This window comes from Musca domestica, unplaced genomic scaffold, assembly GCF_030504385.1.
Source record: "Musca domestica strain aabys unplaced genomic scaffold, Musca_domestica.polishedcontigs.V.1.1 4, whole genome shotgun sequence".
In the NCBI taxonomy this organism is placed as follows: Eukaryota; Metazoa; Arthropoda; class Insecta; order Diptera; family Muscidae; genus Musca; species Musca domestica.
Window position 1 is genome coordinate 1,347,215 of NW_026712328.1, and position 23,382 is coordinate 1,370,596.

Here is a 23,382-nt window from a genome sequence, read left to right on the forward strand (position 1 = left end):
AAATCAGGAAATCACCCCTATCAAATCGAAAGAGAAATCTGTATCGTTTTCACTAGGAAGCGGGTAATGTAGGTGCACACTTTACAATGTTTGTACTTGTAAACTTACATCACTTCTTCTTTGAATTTTAAATTGCCAAGAAAATACTTTTTTTTTGAAACCATAATTTTTTTCAGTTCTTGTTTTTCTTTCAAAACCAAATATAAGTTTTGTTAATTTTTTATATACATGTGCCTTTGTTTCAATTAAAAATACATAAACCTCGCACACTACCTTCAAATCGTTCTTAGAAATACGATGATGATGAAATACGATCCCTAACAAATGAGAGCATTTATCGAAAAAATAAATTATGACATTTTAAAATTCAATATATACAAATTTTTTGACATTTTAAGATTTTTCAGGAAGACTTAAAATTATGAATGAAAGATATAATGTTGAGTGGCGTATGTGCATTCAAACGAAAGAAAATTTTGTTTCTCTCCCAACAAACAAAAAATTTGAAAAAAGGTTAATACGTGTAGCTAATTCTGAGAGCGAACAACGTGATTGAAAGTGCAATGAAAACATAGAATTAATATGGAACCTATAGTAGATAGATTAAAACAGGGGTTTGGGTCATCAAATGATGCAAATACTGCTCGACGTTTTTTTTTTTTTTTTCATCAGATATAACTAGTGTCAAGAAAGGGTTGGTATACAATTTTCTCTTATTTGACGGATTTTGTCTTGTGGAAGTTATATAAAAGTAGATGCATTTAAAAAACATGGGAACTTTACATGAAACTATACCCATGGTATTACATGCCAGTCGCTGTACATAAAATTTTAGTTCATGGCATTGGATATGTAAAGTACAATGCATATAATTTGGGGTTGCTTTCAGAAGAGGCAATATAATTATATAAGAAGTAACAAAATTATATTATATAAGAAGTAACAAAAAGTTGAATTCCATTAGAAACTATGAATTTAGCAGTTCAACTCACCGTTGTACGTTGGTTGTACCGAGAAAGTAATTAGCCAGTCAATTAATAAGATGATACCGAATTCTAAGGAGAGGTTAGACAATTATAATTTTGGTTCGGTAAATCCCCAGAAAGCGTAAATCACCTCACTGAACCTAATTGAGATAGTCAGACTCTTTTACTACCGGTACTAAATTTCTTTGTACATCAAATAACTTACTTTAATGTAATATAGCTTAATAATGCCAACATTTTGGGAATCAGAGAGAATATCTATGGAGAAAATAAAAACAAGGCAAGAGCCCCTTACAATTCATAGCTAGAATTTTGATTTACTCCATGCATCCACAAGTCATAAAAATATAACAAAACGTGGATGTTCCAACCATTTTAGTGGAAAATTGAATAATACATTTTTTTAAATGTTGTGTTGGAATGGTAACTGTAAAAATATTCCATTCCGAATTTTCGACGATGATCTATATTTAAAACAAATAATTGAACCTTATGGAAATCAATTTACGTTTAAATCCAAGAAATATTTTCGAATAATATTAAAAATTATTTGAAACAAACTTTGTCAAAGAAAATGATGAGCTTAAAAGTTGATGTTGCTACCGAAATGGGTAAAGGTATATTTGGAAAAAAAATGTAAAATATACGAAATATTTTAAAATAGTTGTAAACACAATTGGCAAGCAAAGGCACACTGCGCAGTTTTTAAAAGAATTCGATATAACCCTAACACATATTTATTCAACAACAACGGACAACGGGGCAACCATATTAAAACCTCAAAATTACTGCAGCAATATATGATAGATTGTTATGTTGTTACAGAGCCGACTAAAATTGGTAATGGCAATAGTAGATACGCAGCACACATCATCCAACAGACAGCTTGTGATTGTTTCAAGGAAATGCAAAGTAAACTAGAAGAATGCAGGCCGATGTCCAGTAGATATTCCTTAGCCACCCATTGGTAATATATGTACAAGAAGCGGCCGATTTCCAGTAGATATTCATTAGCCACCAATTGATAATATTACTGGGGGCAAACCGACTTTTCATATAATGGAATCACGTTTGAGTTTTAAAAACAAATAAATGGAAACAATGTTGAATTTTCTATTGACTGTGAAATTGACTGCAGCTTCATACAAAATTTTGTTAATGTTATCATATTCTGTGGCACAATATAAAAACAACTTCAAGCTGAACAGTATATTATTGGAGATTTTTACAGAGATTGGCTTGTATGTGAAGCCAAGTTAAGAAAAATGGGGGAAATTCGTTTGCTGTAAGGCTGTTGGAGTCTATGACAAAAAAGCAATGACAAATTGCTGGACAACGTTGCGTTTCGTTCTGGAATTTACTTCGATCCAAGACTTAACTTTTTAGATTCACCATATAGTAATGATGACCAAAAGAAAAATGTAGTGGTATGTTACACTTTCTATTTTCCATAGTATTATAATAAAAAATATTTTTCTTAGATTTTTTATTTTTTCTTACTACCTTTTGCATTTTATATTACTTAAGCGATGAGAAGAAAGGGTAATAATTATCATGCATTTATACAAGCAATAAAAAATCGATTTTGTAAACGGCATCATAAAACGTTCTACCTGCTCACAGAATGTAAACACACACCAAACTAATGTGCATGCGTGTCTTTTTTAATCGATCGTGAACGATTAAAAATACGATATTCTCGCATGGGCTTATTTTGCGTTCTCAAAAGATCGGATTGACGACGCACAGTGTCACGGCAGTGGCCAAAAATGGTCAAAACTAACTATCTCGTAGTACATAATGGGTGCTGATACGTCACGTATTCTTTACCAAATGGGGATCTAAATCCGACTATTGTAGGTAATCAGTATTTTTTTTTTTTTGACTAAAATAAAAAATATGTGATGAACAATTATACGAAATTTTAAAGTTTCGATCGCTTCAAATGTTGTTTGTAAGCTTTCTTAAGGATGTAATAAACATGGCTCCACTTTTGTTTGCATGTAAATACTAATCATATGGTGTCTACAGCTATACAAACATGCAGTACTTATTTCATTACTTTTGTGAACCAAATTAACCAGTGGAGTTGGAAAAAATTTGTATAAAAGAGTATATCAATATTATTTATTGTTTGGGTTGTGGAAAGTGAGTATTTTATACGTGTAAAGGAGCCAGCTGCTGAGGTCTGCTGATGAACATGTTATTTATCTTTTACAGTGACCACTTTATTAAAAAATTTGATATATTTCTGAAATGGACACCATTGACGGATTGGAATAGGCAATATATTAGGTCCACACTCACAAAATTTGTTGAATATAAAATGGAGAGGCAACTTACCGATATAGAAAAAACCCAGCTTCTAAGTATTTCCATAAGATTGTCCGATAATTGGAAAAAATATCATCGTAACAGACAAAGAGTAGAAGCAGCTGTAAAAAATTGGCTTGATACGGATACATTCGATTTAGATTCGATCGAGCAGAACCAAACGCCAACGAATCAGTGAACTTGTGGCATCGAATTCGTTAGAAGTCATAACAACAGCTGCAAAGAAAATTTGAAACACAACAGTACAAAAGCTTTAGCGCTCTATATCGATATGGATTTGTCAGTCAGACAATATAATATGATGAGAAACGCTGTAAATACCATTCATATAAACGGTTTCCATCGTATTATGATGCAGCGGAGGCTAATTTTGGATAATACAACATGAAGTTTTTTAACTAAAATGGACGTTTTCATAAAAATTATACAACCGTAAATGAATTTATGTTTGTCTCATCATTCTCATCGCATGAAGCTTACTATGATGGACTGCGCTATTTTAAAAGTTTTACATGTAAACAAAAGTTGTGCATCATGTGTATTATGTAGGGTCAAGCCTTCTCAAATAACTGATAAATTAATTTTCCAAAGAGAGGTCAATGAAAAATTCTAAATAAACGGTATTTCAAGTCTACATGCGTGGATTATTATTTTCTTTTTGAACGTATTGTTCACATTGCATAAAAACTGCCTGTCAAATCATGGCGTATTGACAGTAAAAACGAAGCTTTAGTTAAAGAAAATAAAATAAGGACACAAAATGCATTCAAGGTTATGCTAAGTTCGACAATTAAAATTGAAACATCTACTTGATTCCCCACACAAAATTTTCTGAGCGAATAAAGATTATTGTTCTTTGTTCCATTCAAATCGCTCTTAGAACTTCGATGAAATGTTTGTCATCCCTAAAAAATGAGAACATTCATCGAAAAAATTTAATCTATACAAATTTTATGAAATTTTAAAAATTTTCAGGAAGACTTAAAATTATGAAACACGTATTTGCATTCAAACGAAAGTAAATTTTGTTTTCTCTCTCATCCGAGGTACGCTTTTTGCCCACGAGTTGGAATTTCGACAGAAAACTGGAAACATAAGAAACAATATTTTCAAAATTATTGTATTGACAAAACATTTTTTGACAAGTGACTCTCTAACCGAATTTAAATACAGAAAAATACAAAAATATATGTAAAATGTCAACATTTATAGAAAAAGTTCAAAACATGAATGAAAACTGTTAAATGAAAGATAAAATAAATCTTTTGAGGATAAACAATAATATATTTTGTTATTATTAATGCTAATATCATGTACTTTCGTACAAATTCCTATAAAATTCAAAAAACAAAATTTTTGAAAAATGGAATTATTTTACTTTGATCTACGAATCGTGTGGTATGAACTTTTTAATTCGTATACCTATTTCTGAGAGAGAACAACGTGATTGAAAGTGCAATGAGAACATAGTATTAATATGGAACTTATAGTAGCTAGATTAAAACCGGTGTATTAGACTTAAAATGACGGAAATACTGCTCGACGTTTTTTTCCAACATTGACTAGGCATCAGATATAACTGGTGTCAACAAAGGATTGATATACAATTTTCTCTTATTCTTCTCTTGTGGAAGTTATATAAAAGTAGATGCATTTCAGAAGCTTCTTCAAAAAACATGGGAACTGTACATAAAACTATACTTATGGTATTACATGCCAGTCACTGTACATAAAATTTTAGTTCATGGCATTGGATATGTAAAGTACAATGCATATAATTTGGGGTTGCTTTCAGAAGAGGCAATAGAGTCATGCCATAAAATAATTAGGATCAACCGGTTGAAACATACCAGAAAATGCGGTAGACTCGAGTCAAATAAAGATTAAATTCCCTATTTGATACTACAGTCCCATTTCCCATTGTATCTTTGAGCAGTCATAAAACATTGGCCCGAAATTATAAAACGGATTATATAAAAACCTACATTTGTGAAGAGTTTAATTCGGATATTCCTGATTTAACTTATGATAATGAAGCTATATTCATTCATATATAATTGTTCGTTTTCTTCAACTCTACGCAGCTTTTGATATTCAAGGACATATATTATGTAAGAAGTAACAAAGAGTTGAATTCCATTACAAACTATGAATTTAGCAGTTCAAACAAATTCGAATTCGAAAATGAGTTAAAATCATATGAATATCGAGACATTCCGATACTTGGACCTATATACAATAACCGGCCAATTGCAGTAGAACTCGTTACGAATTCTAAATACAGAACTTAAAACAATTTCATTAGGAAATGTGGCTTAAATCGACAAAATATCGAATATTGGGTGTTATATGGGAGCTATATGAAATCGTAGACCTAGGTATGCAATTTTTTGCTACAGAAGTAAGTGTTTGTTGCGAGGTCCACGTAACAATTTTGAGACAACTCCATTGGAAAATGTGGCTAAAATCATCAGAATATCGAAAATAGGGAGGTACAGTTTGGGCCCTATATAGACAAAGTTCTGTCACAGGATATAAAACCTGTTACGAACTTCAAATACCGAAATTGAAAAAATTCCATTAGAAAACGTGGCTTAAATCGAGGAAATACCGAATATCGGGAGGTACCGTTGTATGGGGGATACACGAAAACGTGAACCTAGTGTTCCAGTATTTGGTACTCGACAGCTAACAGTAAGTATTTATACCAAAATTCATACACCTCTGCCAATTCCTTCTATTTTTGACCACCGTTAACATGAGATCGCGACATAGTGCGACGCTTGCAGCGAATATAATAATAATCTGGTATTTAATAGTACATACCTACAATAATGCTATATTTTCATTGCACTTTCAAACACGTTGTTCGCTCTTAGAATTAGGTACATGAATTAACCAGTTCATTCGTAATTCGTACTTCATAGTAACATAATTCATTTTTTTTTCTCAAATTTTTAGTTTGTTGGTTTTTACAGGAATTTGTACGAAAGTACGTGAAATTATCATTAATAATATAAGAAATTATTGTTTTTCTTTCAAAGATTTATATAATCTTTCATTTAACAATTTTCATTCATATTTTGAACTTTTTGCATAAATGTATATTTTATATTTAATGGTCGAACATCGAATAGAGAGCGACTCACATACCATATGAACATAGCATAATACATTCCTGCGTATCCACATATACATTTTTTCTGTTACTTGCCTTTATTTGTTTAAGGTAATAAACATGGTTGCATTTTTCCTAGTCAAATAATAATTAGAATCCAGAAATGATTTAAATTTTTTCCCTTCCACTCTTTTGCAAAAAAATGGATGCAAGTCAAAAAAAAAAAAAAAAGATTCGGCATGTAGGTATGTAAAAGGGTTTGACAACATGTTTTCATAAAATTCTTTGAATATTGAAATAAATGTAAATTAACAATGTTTGTTGTGACACTTCTTATTCACAATCGTATTTGTCAAGCTCATGGGTATTCTTATTTGTAATGAATTGCCTTCTAAATTCTACCATTAATATATTACCTCATTTTCCAATCCCATTTTTGACGACACATTCAAAATTATAGATATCTCATTTTCCAATCCCATTTTTGACGACACATTCAAAAATTAAAGATATAACAAGTTAAGTAAATTCTAATTAGCATATCCATCTTAGCATTCTCTGTAATTAATTTAACTTCACTGTATAGGAAACAGGTTCCCTGGTCAATTAATCATGGTCTATGGCCTAACTATTATGCCATCCAATAGTATTGGAGAAAAATGGAAACCATCTGATAGCATGACTTTACTTTCTTAATTCTACCATGCCAAACAATCAAAAATAGAAAACTGGACCGATTAGCAGTGAATCTAGAAAAGCAACCTTAGCTGTGCTAGTCAACTTTAAGTGCCCCGTACATTGTCAAAATGCATGACATCAAAATCCTGTACGTGTGCATGAAGCTTTCAGCGTACATGGCTCACGCATTATTTATACCCTCCACCATACTATGGAGGTTATATTAACTTTTTCATTCCGTTTGTAACTCCTCTAAATACTCATCAACAAAGTTTAGTATCTTCAGAAACATTTGCTTTGGAATTTTAGTGTTTTCCTCAATTAGTTTTCATTTTTTCATAATATTTTTTTATTGCGAGGTATGTGGGGATGTTTGTGAATAAAGATATTACATCAAAAGATACAATTATGTAATCCATATCTAAGTATATGTCCTTTCTTTAAAAAGTATGCTGTTTTTTTACGTTGTACGTATGAGAAATTAATGTTTTCAATAGCTTACCAATGTATTGTCTTAAGTTGTAGCAGGGTGCAGATCCTAAAGGAATGTTCTCTTTTTGTATCTTTGGTAATCCGTAAAGGTCAGCAGCTGCTGCAGCAATACTTGTCAGTTTGGATTTTTCCCACTTGGCTATGATGTCTTTCTTGTGTAGTTTAGCTACTATGTTATTGTTTAATCGTTGGAGTTTTGTTGTTGGATCTTCTCAAATTAACTTATAGGTTGATTTGTTCCTAGCAATGCATTAAGTTGTTGTGTATATTCCTTATAAAGAATAACAGTTTTGTTGCCTTTGTCCGATGATGTAACTATGATTTTGTCTCCAATCTCTTTTATTAACTTTTTGTGTCCTCAAAGATAGCTTATATGTATTTTTCTTTGTCGCTATTATATATATTTCTTTTGTAGTTCGATATTGTATTAGCTATGTTTGCTCTGGTGACTTCTTTTTCTGAATCGTGTTTTATAGTTTGAACCCACTGTTCAATGTCTGCTATTAAGGAGACAGGTTGGAAGTTCTTGGATGTTACAGGCAGTGCGTATATTTTACCCATCGATAGGATCCATTTGTTTTCCTTGGAAAATTCTATTTTGGTTCAATAAATGAACCAATCTTTGTTAAGAATAAAGTTATATTCGTCAAATTTTTGATTATTTAGTCGGTTTATCTTAGATAAATGTTTAGTTTTTGTTTTTGATTTTATGTTGTAATATTGTTTCCATTGCTCGTCTTTAAATCTAATCAGTTCTGTTGCGTCGAGTGTGTTTTGTATTTTGTCTCTAACTGTGATATGTGTTTTGTTGTTGCTATTTGTAAGTGTGTTTATTTTATTTCTATGTTAAGAAGTTTTTTTGAAATTGTTTCTTACTCTCTCTGCTTTTTGTTGTGTTTTTGTGTGTAGAAATAAGGAAAATCGTTGCACTGAGATGGATATATGCTTTGTTTTATTGAATTCAGGTGATCGTTTCTTTATTTTAATTCAGGTGACAAATGAGAAACAAATTTTATTATTAGATTTTTGTTTGGTGACAATGTAAGAGATTTTCAAACGCACAAAAACAAAAGAAGACAAACAAAAACAACACAAATTACATGCAAAGGCAATGAGAAGGAAAAATGCGGGAAAGTTTATGTGGACACAACAAAAAGAATGCTTGGTATAAGAGAAGGAGAACATCAAAATGCAATTAAAAAAGGATTAGAGCACTGTCACAACACACAACGGAGAGTGGCCACACAGCTGATCTAACAAATGTCAAAATTTTAGACAGAGAAAAGAAGGAGAATAAAAGATATACATTGGAAAGCCTATAAGTACAACAAAGGATTGCCAAAGATAATACTAAACTATAGTATTTTATTGCGATTATTTCGAAACGGTTCCGTGATTCAGATTAAGTTTAACTGATTTAGCTAAGTTTTAACTGTCATATTTTTTGATTATTTATTTTTACTTTATATTAATTCAATGTTGCGGAGTCGCGTTTTATTAATATTAATAAGAAATACATAACGCATAAAAATTGATGTAAGATAAATTTAAAATATGTTTCTCATTTGTCTCCAGAATTTAATAAAACAAACGCTCTTGAAAAAGATGGAAACAAGCCAACGAAACGTTGAGCAGAACATGAAATATATTCGTTTACTTTCATTTAATTAAACTGACCACGAAAACCCCAATAAACCCATATTGAATAATATATATATACATATATATATATATATATATATATATATATATATATATATATATATATATATATAAGTCAACAGCGGGCAAGCTACTATTAATAAGTTACCTGTTAGTACTAACCTCATATCATTTTATTGTGAAATACTTACTATGCATTCTTGCATTACTTAAGCTGACTGCTAAAGGAATGCAAGTCTAAGACCACAGCCTCCTGCGCGTGGCTGTAACATAAGTAGTTATTTATTTGTATCACTAACCAAACCCATGAGAGAATGCTGACATATGCAACTCGCATGGGTTCGAAATTGTATTGAACTTAGCTTTGCGCCTCTGCTGAGGGATGAAATTAATTGCAATAAACATAATTGTTTCCACGACCGCATAGTACGGTCATACTTCTCGCATTTTACTTCATTGAGGTAATAACTGGCGCACAGCAAACGGTTAAAAAAATCCCAGTACAGGGACTTAACAATTGAAAGTTAAAGTTTTTCTCTAAAAAACAAAAAACTAACAAAGTGTTAAAAAATCCCAGCATAGGGAGGTAACAATGAGGTAACAATAATATTGACATAAAAAAATTTAAACAAAACTAAAGAATCGCAACAGCAAAGAACGTAAAAATTGACACTGAATTAAAAAAAAAAACATTTGAAGAGAAAGCATCAACCCATAAAGAGCCAAGTAATCATCCAATTCGGAGAAATAACTTACATAAAGAACATAAAGAAGCAACTCACATCCAATTTGAAGGAAGTCCACATGTACATCAGCCAAATATCAAACATAAAGATGCAACTCACATCCAATTAGAAGGAAGTCCACATTGTACATCAGCCAAATATCAAACATAAAGAAGCAACTCACATCCAATTAGAAGGAAGTCCACATTGTACATCAGCCAAATATTAAGTTAGGAGATATCTACTTATGATGCTACTTATGTAAGTACCAATGAATTTTCCTTTTTCCTTTTTGAGAAAAATTAAAAGAAAAAGATTGAAGTTTCCCAATAAATGTAAAGAGCAAGAATGTCATAAAGTATAAGTGTGCTTATTAAATTTCGAGAAGGACTTATTGTTCGTTTTTTTTTTCTTGACTGATTTATTAAGGGTTGGGGAACATGATATCGAGAGAGGAAATAGTTAGTCTAGTGTCTGCTTCGGTAGAAGCATTGACTGAGGAGTGGCAGAACCAACTAAGGGGGGTAAGCGAACAAATACAAGGGCTTAGACCACCTAAGGTCGAAGTTTATCAACCTGTTGCATTAGGCAACTACAGGGGCACATCTTTAGATCTGATTTAATCCGTATCCGAATTTAAAGGTGATATTAAAGTATACCCTGCCTGGAGGGAAGCTGCTTATTTTGCGATGAGTTATTACCTAGAGAATAAGGCAAATAACTATATTGCTACTGGCATTTGAAGAAACAAAATCACAGTGGCTGCCAATGACAAACTTTCTTCTACGGTACTAAATTTAAGGGCCATCATAGCTAGGCTAGACCAGTGTTTCGGTGACAAACGGTCACTACAAGTGCTCGAAAACAAGCTGAGCATTTTAAGGCAGGGTGGGAAGTCAATATCTGACTTTTACGATCTAGTGGATCAACACTTGACGCTTATCATAAACAAGAACAAGATGAGTTATCCTAATAATGAAGATGTTTCAAGTGCTCTCAACGAGCGAGCGAGGGATAATGCATTACGTGTTTTTATTTCCGGACTTAAAAGTCCATTAAGCAATATTTTGTTCTCCGCTAAAGCTAGCGATCTTCCCATTGCATTGGCTACCGCCCAGGAATTAGAATCTTACCAAAAGAGGCCAGAGTTTGCCCGAATCTTTGCGATGGGCGACAATGCTCGAGTGTCTCGACCACAACAGCCCAGCAGCACACCACTACAAATTTCACACCCAACGTTTCTAAGAAATAAGAATTTGCCAAATAACAATGGTTGAACGCAATCAAACCAACCAATCCCAATAGATGTCGACCCGGGTTCCTCCATGTTCAGACGTCATACAGCGTACAACAATTAACAACAAAATAACAACCATTGCAGCCAAAAGCAAAATTTGAAGAGAGAGTTTCCGTTCTCTGGGAGAAGCGCTCCCATACAGAAAGCACAAAGAGTCAACCATATCGCTGATGATCTACACGTAGATGACGACGAAATATATGAAAATGAAGAGATGTTGGATCTATAATCGCTCCAACCGACTACGAAGAAAAGGATGAGTTTGTTGCTGAAGAATTAATTTTTTTAGACTAAAGCCCCAACTCCCATTTATAAAAAAGTCTATAGGGAGTAGGGAGTTGAAGTTCTTAATCGATACAGGAACATCAAAAAATTTCATTAAACCAATAAGCAGCCTAGTTGGTGTAGTGCCACTTAAAAACACCTTTAATGTAAATTCGATAAATGGCACCAACATAATAACCGAAAAGTGTGGTGTGGTCGTTTTCGGATATACCACAACATTTTTTATTCTTCAATCTCTGAAAAATTTTGATGGGAAAATAGGCTACGATTTTTTGGGAAAAATAAACGTAATCGACACTAGAAGTAACATTATAACATATAAAATAAATAAAACCCCTCTTGTTTAGAAAAGTCAGCATCAGATAAACTTTTTAAATATCGATAAAACATCAGTCCCAGAAAAAGATAGAGAAGATTTTGATGCAGTGTTAAAAGACAATCGACAAGCATTTGCTGACCCTAATCGAGCACTACCGTACAACACTAGTGTAGAGGCCACTATTTCAACAAAAGATGTTGAACCAATCTACTCGAAAACATACCCGTATCCTGTACAAATGTCAGACTTTGTAGATAATGAAATAAAGTCACTACTCATAGACGGGATTATAAGGAAATCCTTCTCCCCTTACAATGCGCCTGTGCTTGTTGTTTGAAAAAAAGGTACCGTTGAATACGGTAACCCAAAACACAGAATAGTTATTGATTTCAATAAATTAAATGATCACACTACGAACGACAAATATCCCATACCAAAGGTTCCAATGAATGGAAAGACAAGGCATTTCACTACACTCGATCTGAAATCTGGGTACCATCAAATCCTTCTGGCTGAAAACGACAGAAAGAAAACTGCTTTCAGTGTGAACAATGGTAAATATGAATTTTGTCTGTTGCCTTTCGGACTAAAAAATGCACCGAGCATTTTTCAAAGGACTATTGATTACATATTGAGAGAAGATATAGGCAAATCATGTGAAGTTTACATGGATGATATCACAATCTTCTCCCCCGATGAGAATAGCCACCTGAAACACATCAACAACATTTAAAAAAAGATCACAGAGGCCGGTATGAGAATATCGCTGGAAAAATGCAAATTTTTTAGAACTCAGGTTGAGTTCTTAGGGTTCATTGTGACCATTGACGGTATTATAACCTGCCCAGATAAAGTTAGAGACATTGAACAATTTGAAGAAACAAAAAGCCTTAATAGCCTTAGATCATTTCTAGGACTATCAGGATTCTATGGGCAGTATATTAAAGATTACTCGAAAATAGCCAGACCCTGAACGAAATTTCTGCAAGGTGATAATGGCCAAATATTTGACCAAGAAGCGCGGGCATCATTTGACAGACTTCGAAAAATTCTATCGTCGGAAGATGTAATGCTGTCATATCCAGATTACAACAAGACGTTTGAACTGACAACAGATGCATCAGCCGTCGCTTTAGGGGCGGTGCTATCACAGGATCGACGACCCATAACCATGATATCGAGAGTATTGTCGAGAACTAAATGTGGCTATGCCACTAACGAAAGGGAAATGCTTACCATTATGTGGGCACTGAAGGAACTCCGACATTACCTTTATGGAGTTTCCGAAATTCGCATCTTAACTGATCACCAACCACTTACGTTGGCCATGTCGAAAAAGTATCCCAATTCAAAAATGAAAAGATGGTGCGCCTTTATTGAGGAATTCTCCCCAAAATTCTTTTATAAACCAGGTAAAGAAAACGTTGTGGCAGACGCTCTCTCAAGGCAATATATTAATAACCACTCGGACGATGACACGGTCCATAGTGAGGAGTCTCTGACAAACACTATAAGGACAATAAGGTACCCTGTAAACCAGTATAAAAATCAATTATTAATATCAAAGCACGCGTCTTGTTCCAAAACACACAAAAATTATGCTTCAACGTCTACTACGCCATACGATCAACTACAACAATACTGACAGTTTATTAGAAATCTTAAGGGATGTTGTACAGCCAACACGAACAAATGGTATCTTATCTATCTATCTTATGCGACCTCCACGCTCTAGCGGAAGTTCAGGATGTCATAGCCTTAAATTTGCCATCAACAAAGTTCGTTCATACGGAGAAAATTGTTATCGATGTTATAAGGGAAGAAGATCAAATTAACATAATAACCACCGAACACAATCGAGCCCACAGATCGATGCAAGAAAATTTCGAACAGATCATTGACGAATACTATTTCCCGGCATAAAGAAGAGACTAAAAATCATAATCGCAAATTGCAAGATATGTAGGGATAACAAGTACCAACGTAGACCAGCTAAGGTGGAAGTAGCCCCAACACCAATACCAGATTATCCCGGTCAAATCTTACAAATGGACATATTGATTACTAATAAATCACATTTTTTAACTTGCATAGACAAGCTTTCGAAATTCGCCATAACAATTCCCATTGCTTCAAGAAATAGCGTGGATGTAAAAACAGCCCTACTACAAGTCGTTAACAGATTCAAAGATGTGAAGTTAGTGGTGTCTGACAACGAAAGATCTTTTCAGTCGAATTTAATCAGTACCTTCTTAAGGGATCACTGTGGCGCTGAGCAGTTTTTCGTTATCTATGCATAGCGAAAGCAACGGCCAGGTAGAACGATTCCATTCAACACTGATGGAAATTGCTAGGTGTGTTAAGGCTCAACAGCACATAGACGTCATGATATAACTCATACTTTTATCAACACTAAAATACTATATTTCCGTACATTCTGTAATAAACAGAAAGCCAATAGACGTTCTAAATTCAGTATCACAACAAATTTCTGACGGTATTAAAAACTGGTTGAAAACAGCTCAGCATAAAACCCTACAAACATGTAATGTGAATGCTTCCTCTCAGACCTTTCAGCCCGGCGAAAAGGTGTTTGTAAAGAGGAATAGAAGGTTAGGGAATAAATTTGGTAAGTGGTACGTCGAGGGTACAATACAACAGGACCTTGGCACAACTGTTTTAGTCGACGGGAAACGCGTCCATAAAAGTAATTTAAGATCAACTTTTCTCTCTTATAGATTGCTCCGGTCACTGACAGCGTCGGTGTCACCAAAAATTGTGAACTACTCGGACGCATACTTTATATCAATTTCGAATGGACACACAGCAACGTCGAAAGCTACTCATACATGATACACAGAACGAATCTGACGGATTACGAACGCATAATTAATGAAAATGAGGAACTATTTGAGCACAGCAAAACAAACAAATTCATAGACTGCTTCAAACACGCCGCATAAACAGACGGCAAGCGCGAGCACTTGATTTTATTGGTTCAGCGCTCAAAGTCATTGCAGGAACTCCAGACCACGCTGATTTCGAGCTACTTTCATCAAAAGAAGACTTGCTCATCCAGAACAACAATAAACAGACCAACATAAAATCCGCGTCACAAGACAAAATTAACGAACTTACCGAAAGAATTAACGTATTACAGGACACCTACAAAGCGTCTAATGTCGTGTGGGTGGATGAACTAATACTTCTCGAATTAATAACTGCAAGAAACGGGGATGTTGTTTTTTTCTTGAACCAACTAGCCCTGTCCATTACGCTAGCAAAAGCAAATATTGTAAACCCAATAATAGATAATGTAGAAATTAAAAACATGCTTGAAAATGAAGGTGTACCAATAAGCGTAGATAACATACTAAAGTCTAGTAATATAAGCAATTTTCAAAACAATAATATTATATTCTGTACCATTAAAGTACCTTTAATCACTAAATTTTGCAAGTATCTAAAAATATATCCAGTAGTACATCAAGACTCTGTCGTCAAATTATCCATCAATGAAGCAGCTCAATGCAGCGGTCACAATACCCCAGTCATCAACTGTATCAAAGCAGGGGACGCCAACATCTGCAAGGTCACTTCGAACGGCTGTCTATCTCACTTACTGAACAACAGTACAGCAACATGCCCAACAGAGTCAAGCGACAACATACCTCACATTCAGACCATAACGGATGGTGTAATTCTTTTAAACAACGTCCACAGCACACACATAACGGACACTGGTAACATAATGGTCGAAGGAACCAATATAACCATAAATGGCACATTATTTTTCAATGCAAAACAAACTACCGAATGGATGGAACTTCACCCTCCAAAAACTCTTAACATAAATAACACGGGCCATGAAGTAAAACTGTCACTACCTTTTCTTTATAAGATCTACTTGAAGAACACTGATAATCTGGAGGCATTGAAGGATGAGATACAGTCGCATAGACTAGGATTCATATCATTTGCGACTATAATGGTGATACCATTCATCACATGGGCCATAATCCTTATACGCAGAAGAAGGAAAGAACCAATAGACGTTAAGGTAATTGCATCCCAGATAGCTAGTCGGTGCAGAGACGCCCCGTTTTAAAGAGGGGGGACAGTCAACAGCGGGCAAGCTACTATTAATAAGTTAACCAACCTTTTAGTATTAACCTCATATCATTTTATTGTGAAATACTTAATATGCATTCTCGCATTACTTAAGCTGCCTGCGCGTAGCTAAAAGAATGCAAGTCTAAGACCATAGCCTCCTGCGCGTGGTTGTAACATATGTAGTTGTTTATTTGTATCACTAAGCAAATCCATGGAGGATGCTGACATGGTTGATGTTGAGGTATGAAATTAATTGCAATAAACAGAATTGTTTCCACGACCACTTGAAACATTTTCATTATTAGGATAACTCATCTTGTTCTTGTTTATGATAAGCGTCAAGTGTTGATCCACTAGATCGTAAAAGTCAGATATTGACTTCCCACCCTGCCTTAAGATGCTCAGCTTGTTTTCGAGCACTTTTAGTGACCGTTTGTCACCGAAACACTGGTCTAGCCTAGCTATGATGGCCCTAAAATTTAGTACCGTGTTGAAAGAAGAAAGTTTGTCATTGACAGCCCCTGTGATTTTGTTTCTTAAAATGCCAGTCGCAATATAGTTATTTTCCTTATTCTCTAGGTAATAACTCATCGCAAAATGAGCAGCTTCCCTCCAGGCAGGGTATGCTTTAATGTCACCTTTAAATTCGGATACGGATTTAATCAGATCTAAAGATGTGCCCCTGTAGTTGCCTAATGCAACAGGTTGATAAACTTCGACCTTAGGTAGTCTAAGCCCTTGTATTTGTTCGCTTACCCCCCTTAGTTGGTTCTGCCACTCCTCAGTCAATGCTTCTACCGAAGCAAACACTAGACTAACTATTTCCTCTCTCGATATCATGTTCCCCAACCCTTAATAAAGCAGTCAAGAAAAAAATTAACAAAAAGTCCTTCTCGAAATTTAATAAGCACACTTATACTTTATGATATTCTTGCTCTTTACATTTATTGGGAATCTTCAATTTTTTTTTAATTTTTCTCAAAAAGGATTAAACGCTGTACATGCTTAGAAATTGGAAAATTGGTACTTATATAAGTAGCATCATAAGTAGATATCTCCTAACTTAATATTTGGCTGATGTACAATGTGGACTTCCTTCTAATTGGATGTGAGTTGCTTCTTTATGTTTGATATTTGGCTGATGTACAATGTGGACTTTCTTCTAATTGGATGTGAGTTGCTTCTTTATGTTTGATATTTGGCTGATGTACAATGTGGACTTCCTTCAAATTGGATGTGAGTTGCTTCTTTATGTTTGATATGGACTTTCTCCGTCAATTTTATTGTTAACTCATTGTTACCTCCCTATGCTGGGATTTTTTTTTAACACTTTGTTAGTTTTTTTTTAGAGAAAAACTTTAACTTTCAATTATTAAGTCCCTATACTGGGATTTTTTTAACCGTTTGTTGGGCGCCAGTTTTTACCTCAATGAAGTAAAATGCGAGAGTTATGACCGTACTATGCAGTCGTGGAAACAATTCTGTTTATTGCAATTAATTTCATCCCTCAACAGAGGCGCAAAGCTAAGTTCAATACAATTTCGTACACATGCGAGTTGCATATGTCAGCATTCTCTCATGGGTTTGGTTAGTGATACAAATAAACAACTACTTATGTTACAGCCACGAGCAGGAGGCTATGGTCTTAGACTTGCATTCTTTTAGCTACGCACAGGCAGCTTAAGTAATGCGAGAATGCATAGTAAGTATTTCACAATAAAATGATATGAGGTTAGTACTAACAGGTTGGTTAACTTAATAATAGTAGCTTGCCCGCTGTTGACTGTCCCCCCCCCCCTTTTAAAACGGGGCGTCTCTGCACCGACTAGCTATCTGGGATGCAATTACCTTAACGTCTAGGCCCATGTGATGAATGGTATCACCATTATAGTCGCAAATGATATGAATCCTAGTCTATGCGACTGTATCTCATTCTTCAATGCCTCCAGATTATCAATGTTCTTCGAGTAGATCTTATGAAGAAAAGGTAGTGACAGTTTTACTTCATGGCCCGTGTTATTTATGTTAAGAGTTTTTGGAGGTGAAGTTCGGTAGTTTGTTTTGCATTGAAAAATAATGTGCCATTTATGGTTATATTGGTTTCAAACGTTATGACTGCCGTTCCTTCGACCATTATGTTACCAGCGCCTGTTATGTTTGAGCTGTGGACGTTGTTTAAAAGAATTACACCATCCGTTATGGTCTGAATGTGAGGTATGTTGTCGCTTGACTCTGTTGGGCATGTTGCTGTACTGTTGTTCAATAAGCGAGATAGACAGTCGTTCGAAGTGACCTTGCAGATGTTGGCGTCCCCTGCTTTGATACAGTTGATGACTGGGGTATTGTGACCGTTGCATTGAGCTGCTTCATTGATGGATAATTTGACGACAGAGTCTTGATGTACTACTGGATATATTTTTAGATACTTGCAAAATTTAGTGATTAAAGGTACTTTAATGGTATAGAATATAATATTATTGTTTTGAAAATTGCTTATATTACTAGACTTTAGTATGTTATCTACGCTTATTGGTACACCTTCATTTTCAAGCATGTTTTTAATTTCTACATTATCTATTATTGGGTTTACAATATTTGCTTTTGCTAGCGTAATGGACAGGGCTAGTTGGTTCAAGAAAAAAACAACATCCCCGTTTCTTGCATTTATTAATTCGAGAAGTATTAGTTCATCCACCCACACGACATTAGACGCTTTGTAGGTGTCCTGTAATACGTTAATTCTTTCGGTAAGTTCGTTAATTTTGTCTTGTGACGCGGAGTTCATGTTGGTCTGTTTATTGTTGTTCTGGATGAGCAAGTCTTCTTTTGATAAAAGTAGCTCGAAATCAGCGTGGTCTGGAGTTCCTGCAATGACTTTGAGCGCTGAACCAATAAAATCAAGTGCTCGCGCGTGCCGTCTGTTTATGCGGCGTGTTTGAAGCAGGCTATGAATTTGTTTGTTTTGCTGTGCTCAAATAGTTCCTCATTTTCATTAATTATGCGTTCGTAATCCGTCAGATTCGTTCTGTGTATCATGTATGAGTAGCTTTCGACGTTGCTGTGTGTCCATTCGAAATTGATATAAAGTATGCGTCCGAGTAGTTCACAATTTTTGGTGACACCGACGCTGTCAGTGACCGGAGCAATCTATAAGAGAGAAAAGTTGATCTTAAATTACTTTTATGGACGCGTTTCCCGTCGACTAAAACAGTTGTGCCAAGGTCCTGTTGTATTGTACCCTCGACGTACCACTTACCAAATTTATTCCCTAACCTTCTGTTCCTCTTTACAAACACCTTTTCGCCGGGCTGAAAGGTCCGAGAGGAAGCATTCACATTACATGTTTGTAGGGTTTTATGCTGAGCTGTTTTCAACCAGTTTTTAATATCGTCAGAAATTTGTTGTGGTACTGAATTTAGAACGTCTATTGGCTTTCTGTTTATTACAGAATGTACGGAATTATTGTACTTTAGTGTTGATAAAAGTATGAGTTATATCATGACGTCTATGTGCTGTTGAGCCTTAACACACCTAGCAATTTCCATCAGTGTTGAATGGAATCGTTCTACCTGGTCGTTGCTTTCGCTATGCATAGGTGGAACGAAAAACTGCTCAGCGCCACAGTGATCCCGTAAGAAGGTACTGATTAAATTCGACTGAAAAGATCTTTCGTTGTCAGGCACCACTAACTTCACATCTTTGAATCTGCTAACGACTTGTAGTAGGGCTGTTTTTACATCCACGCTATTTCTTGAAGCAATGGGAATTGTTATGGCGAATTTCGAAAACTTGTCTATGCAAGTTAAAAAATGTGATTTATTAGTAATCAATATGTCCATGTGTAAGATTTGACCGGGATAATCTGGTATTGGTGTTGGGGCTACTTCCACCTTAGCTGGTCTACGTTGGTACTTGTTCTCCCTACATATCTTGCAATTTGCGATTATGATTTTTAGTCTCTTCTTTATGCCGGGGAAATAGTATTCGAAAATTTCTTGCATCGATCTGTGGGCTCGATTGTGTTCGGTGGTTATTATGTTAATTTGATCTTCTTCCCTTATAACATCGATAACAATTTTCTCCGTATGAACGAACTTTGTTTATGGCAAATTTAAGGCTATGACATCCTGAACTTCCGCTAGAGTGTGGAGGTCGCATAAGATAGCATTTGTTCGTGTTGGCTGTACAACATCCCTTAAGATTTCTAATAAACTGTCAATATTGTCGTAGTTAATCGTATGGCGTAGTAGACGTAGAAACATAATTTTGTGTGTTTTGGAACACGACGCGTGCTTTGATATTAATAATTGATTTTTAAACTGGTTTACAGGGTACCTTATTGTCCTTATAGTGTTTGTCAGAGACTCCTCACTATGGACCGTGTCATCGTCCGAGTGGTTATTAATATATTGCCTTGAGAGAGCGTCTGCCACAACGTTTTCTTTACCTGGTTTATAAAAGAATTTTGGGGAGAATTCCTCAATAAAGGCGCACCATCTTTTCATTTTTGAATTGGGATTCTTTTCCGACATGGCGAACGTAAGTGGTTGGTGATCAGTGAAGATGCGAATTTCGGAAACTCCATAAAGGTAATGTCGGAGTTCCTTTAGTGCCCACATAATGGTAAGCATTTCCCTTTCGTTAGTGGCATAGCCACATTCAGTTCTCGACAATACTCTCGATATCATGGTTATGGGTCGTCCATCTTGTGATAGCACCGCCCCTTAAGCGACGGCTAATGCATCTGTTGTCAGTTCAAACGTCTTGTTGTAATCTGGATATGACAGCATTACATCTTCCGACGATAGAATTTTTCGAAGTCTGTCAAATGATGCCGCGCTTCTTGGTCAAATTCGATCTTAACATTATTTGATTTTCTCGCCGATACTTGGCCATTATCACTTTGCAGAAATTTCGTTAAGGGTCTGGCTATTTTCGAGTAATCTTTAATATACTGCCTATAGAATCCTGATAGTCCTAGAAATGATCTAAGGCTTTTAAGGCTTTTGGTTCTTTAAATTGTTCAATGTCCCTAACTTTATGTGGGCAGGTTCTAATACCGTCAATGGTCACAATGAACCCTAAGAACTCAACCTGAGTTCTAAAAAAATTGCATTTTTCCAGCGATATTCTCATACCGGCCTCTGTGATCTTTTTTAAAATGTTGTTGATATGTTTCAGGTGGCTATTCTCATCGGGGGAGAAGATTATGATATCGTCCATGTAAACTTGACATGATTTGCCTATATCTTCTCTCAATATGTCATCAATAGTTCTTTGAAAAATGCTCGGTGCATTCTTTAGTCCGAAAGGCAACAGACAAAATTCATATTTACCATTGTTCACACTGAAAGCAGTTTTCTTTCTGCCGTTTTCAGCCAGAAGGATTTGATGGTACCCAGATTTCAGATCGAGTGTAGTGAAATGTCTTGTCTTTCCCAGGTTTGACAAAATCACTGGAACCTTTGGTATGGGATATTTGTCGTCCGTAGTGTGATCATTTAATTTCTTGAAATCAATAACCATTCTGTGTTTTGGGTTACCGTATTCAACGGTACCTTTTTTTCAAACAACAAGCACAGGCGCGTTGTAAGGGGAGAAGGATTTCCTTATAATCCCGTCTATGAGTAGTGACTTTATTTCATTATTTACAAAGTCTGACATTTGTACAGGATACGGGTATGATTTCGAGTAGATTGGGTCAGCGTAGCCTATTATCCCATCAATTTTTTTCAGAGATGGAAGAATAAAAATAGTTGTGGTATATCCGCAAACGACGACACCACACTTTTCGGTTATTATGTTGGTGCCATTTACCGAATTTACATTAAAGGTGTTTTTAAGTGGCACTACACCGACTAGGCTTCTTATTGGTTTAATGAAATGTTTTGATGTTCCTGTATCGATTAGGAACTTCAACTCCCTACTCCCTATAGACTTCTTCGTAGTCGGTTGGAGCGATTATAGATCCAACATCTCTTCATTTTCATATATTTCGTCGTCATCTACCTGTAGATCATCAGCGATATGGTTGACTCTTTATGCTTTCTGTACGGGAGTGCTTCTCCCAGAGAACGGAAATTCTCTCTTCAAATTTTGCTTTTGGCTGCGATGGTTGTTATTTTGTTGTTGATTGTTGTACGCTGTATGACGTCTGAACATGGAGGAACCCGGGTCGACAACCATTGGGATTGGTTGGTTTGATTGCGTTCGACCATTGTTATTTGGCAAATTCTTATTTCTTAGAAACGTTGGGTGTGAACTTTGTAGTGGTGTGCTGCTGGGCTGTTGTGGTCGAGACTCTCGAGCATTGTCGCCCATCGCAAAGATTCGGGCGAACTTTTGTCTCTTTGGTCAGATTCAATTTGAAGGAAGTCCACATTGTACATCAGCCAAATATTAAGTTAGGAGATATCTACTTATGATGCTACTTATATAAGTACAATTTTCCAATTTCCAAGCATGTACAGCGTTTAATCCTTTTTGAGAAAAATTAAAAAAAAAATTGAAGATTCCCAATAAATGTAAAGAGCAAGAATATCATAAAGTATAAGTGTGCTTTTTAAATTTCGAGAAGGACTTTTTGTTAATTTTTTTCTTGACTGCTTTATTAAGGGTTGGGGAACATGATATCGAGAGAGGAAATAGTTAGTCTAGTGTTTGCTTCGGTAGAAGCATTGACTGAGGAGTGGCAGAACCAACTAAGGGGGGTAAGCGAACAAATACAAGGGCTTAGACTACCTAAGGTCGAAGTTTATCAACCTGTTGCATTAGGCAACTACAGGGGCACATCTTTAGATCTGATTAAATCCGTATCCGAATTTAAAGGTGACATTGAAGCATACCCTGCCTGGAGGGAAGCTGCTCATTTTGCGATGAGTTATTACCTAGAGAATAAGGAAAATAACTATATTGCGACTGGCATTTTAAGAAACAAAATCACAGGGGCTGTTAATGACAAACTTTCTTCTTTCAACACGGTACTAAATTTTAGGACCATCATAGCTAGGCTAGACCAGTGTTTCGGTGACAAACGGTAACTAAAAGTGCTCGAAAACAAGCTGAGCATCTTAAGGCAGGGCGGGAAGTCAATATCTGACTTTTACGATCTAGTGGATCAACACTTGACGCTTATCATAAACAAGAACAAGATGAGTTATTCTAATAATGAAAATGTTTCAAGTGGTCGTGGAAAGAATTCTGTTTATTGCAATTAATTTCATACCTCAACATCAACCATGTCAGCATTCTCCATGGATTTGCTTAGTGATACAAATAAACAACTACATATGTTACAACCACGCGCAGGAGGCTATGGTCTTTTTTCGGTTATTATGTTGGTGCCATTTACCGAATTTACATTAAAGGTGTTT